Here is a 14,129-nt window from a genome sequence, read left to right on the forward strand (position 1 = left end):
AATCCGGATCGACTTGCAGTTTGCACTGACTACTTAACAACCTATCTTTTTACAAAAGGATTCCGATTTCAATCGGTACATCCAAAGCGGCAGGATCTCCCATCAAATGTATACAAATAAATCTAAACTATAAAACCAAGTCTAGAACAAGAATGTCACTGACTTTAACACACACTCCCTACAAAAGAACAAACTCACTCGACGACATACCAAAACTACTGGGGCACGACCTTCTGCTACAAAAGAGCAACTGTGGACTATGTTAATAAACACCCGCAAACCGAGGAACTGTGGCTTCTGCATCTCCAGCTAATTAAAAGAGCAGAGGAGAGAGAGCAGCCACGCTTCTTACTACGACCACGACTATATATATATATGTGTGTGTGTCTGTGGTAAAAAGATGAAAGAGAAGAGAAGTACAACCCTTCTGCACCTGCACCCATTGCCACTAAAAGGGAAGAGGGAAGCAGGGCGAGGTTGGAAAAAGTAATGGGTGTTTCACTAATATCCTACATAAGGAGGAAGTAGATGTTGATGGGGGCTAACAAATAGAGCCTGCTCTGCATGTTAAGACACACCAGACTGGGTGGTAACCATGGACGACGACTTGGCCCCGAGGCTGGACGCCTTCGCGTAGTTGCTCGATTCTCCCTTCCCAGAGGGAACGAAGAAGGTGCCGTTCAGCATCAGGTCACCCTCCGACCTCCAGTGCCAATCCTTCCATTCATCATCCGGCACGTCCAGCCTCTTCGTCACCTGCCAATACGTACCAAAACCCTCAAAATTGATCAACCAAGCACACTTGTTTTCACATTTTGAACTATGAATATCGAATACACCTATTAATATTCATTCGCCTCACCTCCTTGGCGAAGGGGTCTTGTGGAGCAAGGTATCGGTTGCCCTGGCTGTTGATGGTCGGGGACGCGCTTCCCCCGATAGCGTACATCTCCCATTGCGTATACTCGTTGTTCACCACGTGAAAGTAGCCGTGCCTGCATCTGCACCCACCCGCCCACTCCCGAAGCAGGTTATATGTTCCCCCTCCGAACAGGGTAGTTAGCTACATCTCATGTTCGGGGGTCCCAAAGAGCACCACGTATGTAAGCATGTGCGTCTCGTATCCCCATGTTTGTCAGCATTAATTAGCGTTGGAGTTTGATGCGATTGCAAAGACTTAAGTACCCTCTCCTCCATTGGTGCCAAAAAAATGACGATTCTTGAAAAGGAGTGGTTGTAAAGACTTAAGTGCCCCGAAGATGATTATTTAAGACCCAGTCTCTGCACTGCATGATTATCTGAGAAAGAAATCTCCCCTGGAGGAGGCCATGAACATCAACCCTCTCACTCTCTCTCTCCCTTTTATTTATGCTTCTATGCACATCCAACAAAAGATCTTACATTGCTCCATCAAGCACCGACTGACCTGCACATTAATTGTTGTGGAGCCTGATTCAGAGTTTTTACCCTTACAGGAGGAGGGTTTGGGGGCTCATCCCAGTGTGGGTAGCATCATTCAACTAAATGAGTTGTAGATCCTGATTCATAGTTTTTACCCTTACAGGAGGAGGGTTTGGGGGCTCATCTCAGCGTGGGTAGCATCATTCAACTAAATGAGTTGTAGATCCTGATTCAGAGTTTTTACCCTTACATGAGAGGGGTCTGGGGGCTCCTCCCTACATGGGTAGCATCATTCAACTTGAAGAGTTGTGGAGTCTGATTCAAAGTTTTTACCCTTACAGAAAAGGGGGGTCTGAGGGCTCCTCCCAGCGTGGGTAGCATCATTCAACTTGAAGAGTTGTGGAGTCTGATAAAGAGTTTTTACCCTTACAGAAAGGGGTCTGAGGGTTCCTCCCAGCGTGGGTAGCATCATTCAACTTGATGAGTTGTGGAGTCTGATTCAGAGTTTTTACCATTATACGAGAAGGGTTTGGGGGCTGCTTCCAACGTGGATAACATCGTTCAATTTGATTTGTTGTGGAGTCTGATTCAGAGTTTTTTCCCTTACAAGAGATAGGTTTAGGGGCTCCTCCCAGCGTGGGTAGCATCGTTCAACCTTATTCGTTGTGGAGCCTGATTTAGAGTTTTTGCCCTTATAGGAGGGGGTCCGGGGGCGCCTCCCCGACACGGGTCCCAAGTGTCGTGGTAAAAAAATGTACAGGGTGTCGTGGTGAGAAAAACATATGTTTGTTCCAAGCAAGGTTGAAAGAAATCAATGGAAAATTCAACATGGAGCATGCCAGAATCAAGATGTGGATGTCAAGCGAGAATGGTGTTGTGCAACTCAAATAACACAAAATAATAAGGGTTTCATTTTTAGTTAAAATGGAGAATGAAATGACAATAGAAATTGCTTAAAATTTACAGGAATAAACTAGACTCAATAACGAAGACACCATTTTTTACGAATTTGGAATATGACCTCCTGTTAGGAAGATATGACCCTGACAAGTTGGTCCTAATTCGGGTAGCGATTTACAGCGATTTGCTTACTGAATAACACTATAAATCGCTATAGCGATTTGCGGAAGACACTACAAATCACTATAGTGAGATTCAAAAACACTATAAATCGCTATAGCGATTTGCGGAAGACACTACAAATCGCTATAGTGAGATTCAAAAACACTATAAATCGCTATAGCGATTTGCGGAAGACACTACAAATCGCTATAGTGAGATCCAAAAATACTATAAATCGCTATAGCGATTTGCGGAAGACACTACAAATCGCTGTTGAAAAGCCGGATAATAGTATAAATCGTTGTGGGGCTCGTTGGAGACTCGAAAATATACAAATCGCTGTAAGAAAGCCCGATAACACTACAAATCATTGTTGGAAGGCCCCAAACCCCGACCTTGGAAAAACTTGAAAAAAAAAATTGAAAGGTTTAAGTAGAAATTCAGCGGAAAGCAGATGTGAAAAAAAAACAGCGAAGCCGCGAGTCTGGGCGGCCACCACAGATAAGTGCAATGAGTGGAAACAGTGTAACCAACGGTGTGTACAAAGGCGTAACTGTGAAATAAGGAGGGTAACCACCCCAACAGTTTAAAGGCTTTACAAAATCTAAGTACAAAAAGTACAAAACAGGAAATACATCCCAATAAACAACCAAAACCCCAAAAGGAGACCACTAGGTACAGGAACTGCAGGTCAAGTGTGTGGGTCCCCCGAGCCTCCACAAGTAAAGTAACTGAAGTAGAATCTACAGAACAAGTAAAGTAGCAACTACAGTAAGTCAGTTGTTTGGTTAGTCTTTAAGTTCTTCTGATTACTCCTTCGGATACGCGAAGGAACCTTGCATTCTGTGAGACATGCACTCGGTGTCTGTTATTCAAACTATCGCGTGGTAACCGGGGAAGCTACAGACCGAGTCAACCATATGCGAGCAGCGCACAGCTAGGAGAAAACACTCGCATAGGCAAGTATTGCAATTCATACTACTGCAGTAGTGAGGCCCTAAGAAGGTAACCTCGACCTCCCTGACTCTGAGTGACTGGAGGCCAAAGGAACGCTACAGCTCCTGTCAAAACACATGTCGTAGTAACGACAAGTCACTCAGGGTTGTACCATCCACACTCTCCCAAGGTGAACCATTTTGTGAATGGGGGCAAAGCAGGTTTATCTTTCTTAAGGCTCAAGTTCAAACATACCTCACAACGAGGAATCTGCTCGTGGTCCCCGCAGGGTATGCAAAACGAGTACTTGGCCTGCCCATCCACGTTCTCAGCCTCACACGGCCAACGGAGCACACTGCTCGTGAAAGCAGTCAAAACACCATATTATTTTATTTTCTGTTTAGGGTATATCACACAAGAGTCTATGCAACACAAGGGCCACTGCCCGAAGACTCCAACTGAGCCCACAACAAATCATTTCAATATTCATACCCTATGGTGTTCAATTTTCTCTCTTTTCATAAGGTAAGTGCACCTAATGCGTTTACTGATGCCTCAGCGATGTACCTCCTACGGGTACGTGCTACTCACAACTGTGTCAAGATGTGCCAAGTGCAAAGTGTAAGAGTATCACAATTTCTATCTTTTGCACAAATATAACCACAGAGGCATTACATGATATTAAACTGCACTATATTACGTATTTCAGTGTTATGATTGCATTTATCAACAATTTCATACTCAAGGGTTTGAAATTGAATTTAACCCATCATCCTGTCTAATGGGAATAACATTGGTTTCCCCCAAGGTGAATCGTTGCTCTTGCACGGAAGATGCAACTGCGACCCAAAGGACCATTACACATGGTTCAACGCACTTACATGTTTATGGTGAAATCTTTGATATTCCCGTCTTTATGGGAACAACATTAGCTATTTACACGGTATGGGGAGCTGCGCCTGCGGTCCCGAAACAAACCGTTTGTCAAAATAAACGCAGGACAACATTAATTGATTCGAAGTGTAACATCATCAAGAGAAATATTTGGACAGGACACAAGAGTGTCGCACGTCCATTCGGTCATACCGAAGCAATCATTTAAGTGTTATTAACCTCTATGAGTACATATATACATATATATATAGTCACGTTACAAAGATACTCAAGGTTCCACATACACATACTTATATAAATGTATGTATATACACAATCACACTTATATATATATCGAACTCGATGCAACCCAAGGCATGTGTACTTGTGCCAAAAACCTAGCCGAGGTGTGAAGGAGGTGTAGGCTAACTAAACCCGAAATTGGGTCTACTATGGTTCAGTTAGTAATGGACTCATGCTGGTTTTGAAAGAAAAGTGTCTGACAACCATGATAATTGGGTTTTGGGGCTGCAAGGGTGTCAACAAGGAGTTTACACACTTGCGGCCAAAAAGGGGTTCCAATCTCAAACGATGGTCTGGTCTTCCGGGTCATACTGTCATGCATGCCAACCGGATCTGGTCCGACCCATAGTTCGGGCCAGATCGACAAAGGGTTTCGGTTGGGGCTGATTCAAGCCGCCGGCAAGAGTAGCCATGGCTAAGTCTGCAAGTTGGTCACAAGGGGTTGGACACAGTCGGTCTGGTCCATAGGGCCAGTCTGCTGTCAGCCATCTATAGGTATGAACCATTCGGTTCATACCCAGACCCACAAGGGGTCAGCTCTCACAGCCCGAGTGCCCAGCACCGTGCGGCTGGCACCCAACTCCTCCTAAAGTAAAACCATGGCTGGCACCATGTGCCAGCCTGGTTTCTAACGCATACACAGGTCTGAACCATGGTTCAACCCTGCATGCAAACCGAGGGTGGCCGAATGAAAGAAAGACCTGGGCGCTCGGCACCACCAGGTTCCATCCGGCTCCACCAAAAAGTAGGCAGGGCTGGCACTGTGTGCCCTTCCCAGCAGCATGAGCAGGAGCTCACGGGGGGCGGGTGGGGGTGTCGAGCAGCCAACCCAAAAGGGGCTGGCCACGGCGTCTAGGCTCGCCTAGACATCTATGCCCTCCGGCTACCTAGTGTGCCAACACATAAAGATCCAAGCACTTGTTGTTTAAACAAGAAATAGAATAAGAACAAAAGAAAAGGCATGTGTGGCCTTGATGCCGGAGGCTCAAGGCCCTCCCGTCCCAACTGGGTCCTGGTCACACGACCCAGGCCATAAGCAAGTTGCAGCACTAGTTCCACATACTGACAGGGCTGAACCCGATGCGCCAACCAACCCACTGTGGTTGCTGCCGGCTGCAACACTCCCACAGTGTAGGCAGACACTCATACGCATGCACCACAAGGCTGGGTGCATGTTGGACGAGCCCAGCTCGGTCCAGCGCACCCCAGCCACTCAACTCGTCCAACACACGAAAAAAAAACAAACAGCAACTTCAAGGTCGACTTTCAGCAAACGTGAAGAATAATACAAAAAAAAGAGGAATAAGAAGATGACATATCATGTATTGAAATCAAAGCATGGAATCATGCATCCAAGGGAAAAGAACATAGTGAAATAGAGATAATCCTTACACACGAGCCAACATGAACAATAACCCAAAGGAAATCTTTGGAAAGAAACTTGTCACTCTAATCCGCCGAAGGAGCACGCACGCATAGGTGCGTTTGCAACCTTGGCTTCACGTTTTGACAATAAGAGCATTATGATAGGTTTCTTCACCTTAGCTACTTGAAGAAGAGGAAGGTGATGATGCAGCTACACGTTAAGAGGTTCCCACGGCTGGAGGGAGGAAGCAAGTGAGTGGGAAAGAGAGAAATTTTGGGAGAGAGAGAGAGTTCTTGAAAAAAAATCACCCAACAAGAGAGAGAGGGGCCCATTTTTTTTCTAAGGGTTTTATAGGATGTACTTTAGGTTGGACGGCTAGGATCTACCCCTTCAAGATGGAGGGTTGGGGTGCTCCACGCCCCCCCATAGCCAATGCATGTCAAGCTTTTAAACTTTTTAGAAAGACTTTCAAAAATAACATTTTGAAAAGCAATCAATGTTTTGAAAAATTTCAAGGGATGCCCAAGGCTAGCCGCCCCTTAGGCCCAACCCGTTTTGAGTATTTAAAAACTTTTAAATTTGTTTCAAAATTGCCATGGGATGCCAGCCCCATGCTCTCCTTTTGGAAAAGACGCCTCTCATGATGAGCTTTGGGCTCCATCATGAGGTTTTTGAAAAGATAAATGGCCAATAGAGGCCCTCTTTTTAAAACCATGCAACTTTCTTGCAAAACGCCACCCAGCTGGTCCACCCTTGACCAGCTGGTCAACCATGGCTATGGATGTCCACTGTAGGGGTCGTCCATGGGTCTTGGATCCACTAGGTGCTCCGGATCAAAAACCAAAACCCGTCAATAATGTATGTCATAAGAAAACACTTATTTAATGAAACAAAATAATAATTTAATTCCAACAAATTATTTCATTCTCTTTATAACCTTAATTAACGTAGAATGGTTGAAGCCTCTTAAGGAAATCACCACTCGTTCGTTAAAATTAAGCGTTCTAAGATTCGGGTCCAAAATTAAGTCAATACTCGTAATTCACATGCACTAACGAGGTTTCCTCGTCGTTCGGGTCTGAATTTTGGGGTGTATCACTACCACCCTATTACAATCTTATCCTAAAAGTTTCAGGTGTTGATTCGTTCTAGATTTCCCGAAATTTTTTTATTTACATAATATTACGCGATTTATCCAGTTCTCAAAATAAGCAAATCTTCAAAAATTGCCCAAAACATAAAAATTCATCGATTTCCATATAATTACACAATAATCATGAAAATTAGAATCGTGGATCTTACATCCTCCCCTCCTTAAAAAGGATTTTGTCCGCAAAATCGCTCTTAGGAGGTTACAAAAAGTTCTGGATAAGTCTCCCTCATGCTCGCTTCTGGTTCCCACGTGCATTCTTCCATGCCATGGTGCTGCCATCGTACCTTAACTAGCGGAACAGTCTTTGTACGCAAAACTTGATCTCGTCGATCAACAATCTCGATAGGCTTTTCTGACAAGGTCAAATCTTCCTGCACGTCCACATCTTCGTAACGAATGACATGTGATGGGTCAGGAATATACTTCCTGAGCATCGACACGTGAAAAACACTATGAATGTGGGCATATTGTGGAAGCAATTCGACACGATATGCCACTTCACCAATCCTCGCTACGATCTCAAACAGTTCAACATACCTCAGACTCAACTTCCCTTTCTTTCAAAAATGAAACACGCTCTTCGTCGGCGAAACTCTGACAAAAACCATGTCTCCAACATCAAAAGACAATTCGCGACATCTCTTATCAACGTAACTCTTCTTCCTATCTTGCGCTGCCTTCAAACATTCACGAATCTTCTGCAGTTGCTGCGTGTAATGCTGAAGAACAATCGGCGCTTCGCTCGCTCTATCGCTGATGTCGTCCCAAAAAGATGGCGACCGACAAGGTCTACCATACAACGCTTCGTACGGGGCCATCCCGATACTAGCGTGGTAACTGTTGTTATACGCGAACTCTACCAAACATAGGTGTGAATCCCATTCACCCTTCCAATCAAGCATACAAGCACACAACATATCTTCTAATGTTTGAATCGTCCGCTCGAACTACCCATCCGTCTGAGGATGAAAGGCTGTACTAAACTTCAATCTCGTCCCTAAAGCAGATTGCAATTGACCCCACAATCGCGAATTAAATCGGGGATCATGATAAAAAATGATAGATCTCGGCACACCATGCAATCGAACGATCTCTCTAATGTACATATCGGCCAGGCTCTCAAGCGACTGGCTGATCCTGATCGGCAAGAAGTGGGCAGACTTGGTGAGTCTGTCCACAACTACCCAAATCACATCGTGTTTACGCCTAGACAGTGGTAAACCTACCACGAAATCCATCGTAACATCCTCCCATTTCCACTGAGGAATCTCAATCCTCTGCAAGGTACCACCGGGACGCTGATGTTCCGCTTTGACTTGCTGACAAGTCAAACACTTTGCAACGTAAGCCGCTGTCTCTCGTTTCATACCTTGCCACCAATACTTCCGTTGTAAATCTTTGAACATCTTTGTTCCTCCCGGATGAATCGTGTACTTCGACAGATGAGCTTCGTCAAGAATATCTCTCTTCAGCTCAGGGTCGCTAGGTACCCAAAGACGATCTTTCATACGAACGTTGCCATCTTCAAACACTCTAAAAGAAGAGTCTGCTTGCTCTGACAAGGCTAGAAACTTGGCGTACTGACCGTCAAGCTTTTGAGCTTCTACTATCCTTGGCAGAAACTCAGATTGAATGGTCAGACCAGACAATCTGATCGAACCATCACCAACAAAAAAAGGTTTCCAGGCTATGAAATCTTCAATGAGCTTCTGGCTCCACACCAGACTAGCCAGAACACCACTCGATTCGTGGCTAAGCGCATCCGCCACAACGTTTGCCTTCCTAGGGTGGTAAGACAACGTGAAATCGTAGTCCTTGATAAACTCAAGCCATCGTCGCTGCCTCATATTCAGCTCCTTCTGAGAGAACAAATACTTGAGGCTCTTGTGGTCTGAAAAGACCTCAAACGATTTCCCGTACAAGCGATGTTGCCATGATTTCAAAGCGAACACAACTGCTGTCAATTCTAGATCGTGCGTCGGATAATTCCGCTCATGAGTCTTCAGCTGTCTGGAGGCATAAGCAATCACTCGTCCATGCTGCATAAGCACACAACCTAAACCGGTACCAGAGGCATCTGTGTACACCACAAAACCACCTCTACCAGAGGGCAAGGCTAACACCGGCGAGGTCGTCAACTTCGTCTTTAGGATCTGGAAACTGTCCTCACAGGCATTGTTCCACACGAACTTAACACCCTTATGTAACAGCTTAGTCAAAGGTAATGCGATCCTCGAAAAGTCTTGGATAAAACGTCGATAATAACCGGCCAATCCAAGGAAACTACGAATCTCAAACACATTCTAAGGCTGCTTCCAGCCCAGAACTGCTTCGACTTTTGCTGGATCGACGGATACTCCATCCTTCGATATCACGTGGCCAAGAAACATGACACGCTCGAGCCAAAACTCACACTTAGGGAACTTGGCGAACAACTGATGCTCACGAAGAGTACTTAAAACAATTCGTAAATGCTCTCGATGCTGCTGCGGACTTTCCGAATAGACCAAGATGTCATCGATAAATACTATCACGAACGAGTCCACAAATGGTCGAAAGATCCGGTTCATCAAATCCATGAATGTTGCAGGAGCATTCGTGAGGCCAAAAGGCATCACCACGAACTCATACAACCCATATCGCGTCTTGAAAGTTGTCTTCGCAATGTCATCCTCTCGGATACGAAGCTGATGGTAGCCTGATCTGAGATCAATCTTCGAGAAAACCTTTGCTTTCTGCAACTGATCAAAGAGATCTTCGATCCTGGGCAACGAGTACTTGTTCTTAATTGTCGCTTGGTTGAGCATCTGATAATTGATGCACAACCTCAAGGATCCATCCTTCTTCTGTACGAACAGCACTGGTGCTCCCCATGGTGAAGCACTAGGTCGAATAAAACCCTGATCGAGAAGTTCTTCCAACTGACACTTCAACTCTTCAAGTTCCGCTGGAGCCATACAGTATGGTGCCTTAAAAATTGGTGTCGTTCCAGGCATCAACTCGATACCAAATTTGATCTCTCGCCTCAGAGGTAACTCAGGTAGTTCCTCCGGAAAAACATCAACAAATTCTTTGACCACATCCAAGTCATTGATCAGAACCATCTCGGGTTCAATTGGGGAAATACTGACTAAGAAAGCAGTACCCCCTTTCCGCAGATACTTCTGAGTCTTAAAAGAAGAAATCATGCGGCTCTCACGCAGGGGTTGAGGAAGCTTGATTTCTAAAACAGGACGATCAGGCTGGGAAAGAACGATCTTGCCTTCCCGACAAAAGACTTGAGCATGGTACTCGAAAAGCCAATCCATGCCCAAAATCACGTCGTACTCTGTCATGTCTAACAGGATAACGTCAGCTGACAGGTTTTGCCCTGCCACTGACACTGCGATGTTCGAAATATATGAGTCACAAAAAGACTGCTCTCCAGTCGGAGTGCGAACCTCCAACAAAAAAATCAAAGGCTCAACAGACAAAGGCAAGGTATGAGCAAATCTAGCTGATATAAACAAATGAGTAGCTCAACAATCAAACAAAGTAAATGCTTCATGTCCGGCTACCGAGATCGTACCTTGGACCAACTCCGCTTTGGTTACTTGGTCAACCGTTGTCGCGTATGCTCGTCCGGCAACGACTCTTTGGTTTGCTGGCTTCGGTGGGTACGGCTGTTGCTGCTGCTGTGTAGCGGTCTGTCGCTGTTATGTCGGCTGTGAAGTACTCGGCGTATTCCTGTGCTGGTCATCCACTTGTTTTTTTCTGCAATCCCGGATATAATGACCCATCTTTCCGCAATATAAACATCCGCCTGTGTCCCGTGGGCACGGTCGCCCTGGATGATTTGTGGTACACTTCGGACAACTGGTCGCGGTAAGCTGCTTCTGCTGCGGCTGCTGGCGTTGCTGGTACTGGGGTCTATGGTTCTGATACTGAATCTGGCGGCTATCACTGTTGTTGTTATTGTTGTTGTGCTGCTTCTTTGACTGAGGACGAAATTGAAAGTGCACTAGGATCGAGGCAACGAGCACTAGAGGGGGGGTGAATAGTGCTTTTAAAAATTTATGCGGAATATTGAATGATTTTGCAAATCTCAAAGCAAACACACAAAGAACACAAGATTTTATCCTGGTTCGATCAAACCCGACCTACATCCAATCCCCAAGCAAAACCCGCTTGAGATTTTCCACTATCAACCTTGTAAACTACAAGATCACACAGACCATAACCGGTCCCACTTTCAGTAACAATCCTACTGAAAGCAAACAACTCCTTTACACCAAGGAGTCCTTCTTTTTACACAAAAGAAATAACAACTTACAATACAACCTATGAGCCTTCCTTTTGAATGCAAATGAGATGCAATTGGCTTTTGAGGTTGTTGAAACACTCTACTCACGAATTCACTATCTCTTAAAGTGATTTGAGTGAAAAACTGAAGTGAAAATATCACGTGAGTGAGAAAACAAATGCTTGAATGAATAGGAGTGAAAAGCAAGAAGTAATTCAATATAATTCTATTGAATTTGATGTTTTTGAGTGTAGAATGCACTCATATTTATAGTTAAAAGATTCCATACGTTGAGAGTATGAAAGGGTGTCAAAATTGTCCATTTCGAACGATCAAAACGTTTGAAAAATGAAAAGATGCACCTTTTTGAAGTTTCAGGAAAACGGCAAAATTAGTCGACTGAAACATCAGTTAGTCGACTAATAGTTAGTTATTAGTAGACTGACCGTTATCGTCGGTCGACTAATTTGTTAATCGAGCCGTTTGAAAATCTGAACTTTTGAAACTTAGTCGACTTGAGAAAAGTTAGTCGACTGATAATATCATCAGTAGACTGAAAAACCTTTTAGTCGACTGCTGCTAAAAACTTCTAAAAAAAACAAACATTCTGTTCAGTCGACTGATAAAAAGCATTAGTCGACTGCTGCTAAATTTTTTCAGAAAACACATGTTCTGTTCAGTCGACTGATAAAACCATTAGTCGACTGCTGCTAATTTTCCAGAAAACAGACATTTTGTCCAGTCGACTGATAAAATCTTCGGTCGACTAATTTGACAAGAATGACTTTTTAGAAAATATGGCGCAAAAGGATTAGTCGACTGATAAGTCTATTGGTCGACTAATAAACATGAAAATTTAAGAAATGAGTTTTCTAAAAAGATTTTCAAAAGAGTTTCTTTTAGAAAAGTTTTTCTAAAGACTTTTAAGGTGAAATGCAACCTAAATATGCACTCTAAGTAAGGCTCTTACAAGAATCTAAGAATTTTAATGAATTAAACATTTGCACACTAGTCTTTAAGGATTCTTCACCGAATTCTTCAATTTCTTCATAGCCTTGGCTGAAATGCAGTTGATTCTACTTGCTCATCATCAAAACCTTGTACTTGATGTATCATGTATGGCTTCATTGTTGTAACAGTCTCCCCATTTTTGATGATGACAAACTTAATCAAAGATGAAGCATTTAGATGCATAGATGGAGATTTTACTCCCCCTATCAATATGCTGCAAAACACTAAAAGTTAGCACATTTAAAGCACATATATCACATATTGATTGGTTTGCATTTCCATTCATCATTTCTTCATGCATTTAGAAATACATTCATTCAAAGCTTTCTTTTTCTGTTAATTTTGCATTTCTCCTGCAAGATCTCCTGTAATGTAATTGCTATCATCTTTTTCTCAAGATCTCCCTGCAATTTCAAAGTAATGCTATCTTTATCTTTTTCTCCCCCTTTGTCAGAATAAAAAAGAGTAAGGGCAAAAATAGCATAAGCAAAATAGAGATACAAGTTTAAAAATATTACAACCATAAAGTAAGTGATGTCTTCTTTTAAATCGTTGTAATTTTGAAAAGATTTTTATATGAAAAACATGTGAAAACCAGACATCAAATAATAAAAACCGGTTCTCACTAGTGGATGAGACCGGGTCGAACTCAGGGAACGGGAATATATCGTATTCAAGTACACAAATCTAACCTATTCTTTATTGTCGAATTATGTTAAATGTAAAATGTTCAGAAAAGGTAAAAACAACTAACTATTACAACAAATGAATACCCTTCGCAGAGGGCGTAAAGTGCAATATTTACAAACCCAATCAAAGTCCTAATTCTAAACTAAAAAGTAAAAATCTTCTACTCTTTTGCTTCCCCGTGTCACATAATCACTTCCGCTCCAATCCCTTGCAATCCTGCACAAGTCAAACGAGACACGAGCAGTACACAATAAAAGAATAAAACTATACTACAAGAATTATAAAATCTAAATGACTCCCCTAAGTAAAAATGATTACTAACTACTAATTGATATGAACTAAAATGCTAACTATTACAAAAGATGTTAATCAAGTCTACTACTAACTAATTGATTAACTATTGTTATATTAAACTAAACAACTACAAGCTAATGAATTACTAATCTGTAAGATGAAACATCAACAACCAATTCTCAACAATTCTTAGTGAAACTCAAATTTTGTTCCAGCTAATACTTAATGAACATATGCAATGAAGCTCATTAAAAATCAATAATGGAATTCAGTAAAAATCTGTAAGTAACAATCAGTGAAAAATATGAAAATTCTCTAAAAACCATTGCTAACATTAATCCAATCAGCTGGAAATTACACCAGAAATTCAGAAATCATTAACAGCAACAGAGATAGTAGTTTAGACATTTAACTTGAATCCAGCTATCCGGTTATACCAATTCACAACCCATTAACACATAAATGAACTGTTGTTACCAGATTACCATTTCAGGGCAAAAATGAGATGCCGACAGATCAAGATGGACATAATAATTGCCAGAATTTCAGTCATGAATCGGAACTCCACTCCATACCGAGGCTCAGTAGAACAAGTGATCAGAATGTTTCTTCACCCAAGCAAACAAAAATCTACTGATCCGATTATTGCCAGAATCTCCAGATCATTGCCGGACATTTTATCATCGCTGGAACAAATGCTCATCAATCATATGCAATTGATAATCAACTTATTTGCAAATACAAATCTATCTTTCAGA

At 42.7% G+C, this 14,129-nt stretch overlaps 1 pseudogene; it reads right to left on the bottom strand.

Moving 5' to 3' along the window:
* Positions 1-541: 541 nt before the first annotated feature.
* LOC149845518 (putative pectate lyase 18 pseudogene) overlaps positions 542-14,129 on the bottom strand; it is a 29,022-nt pseudogene continuing 15,434 nt past the window's right edge.

The sequence above is a fragment of the Nuphar pumila genome, chromosome 2 (assembly GCF_984573655.1).
Source record: "Nuphar pumila chromosome 2, dmNupPumi1.hap1.1, whole genome shotgun sequence".
In the NCBI taxonomy this organism is placed as follows: domain Eukaryota; kingdom Viridiplantae; phylum Streptophyta; class Magnoliopsida; order Nymphaeales; family Nymphaeaceae; genus Nuphar; species Nuphar pumila.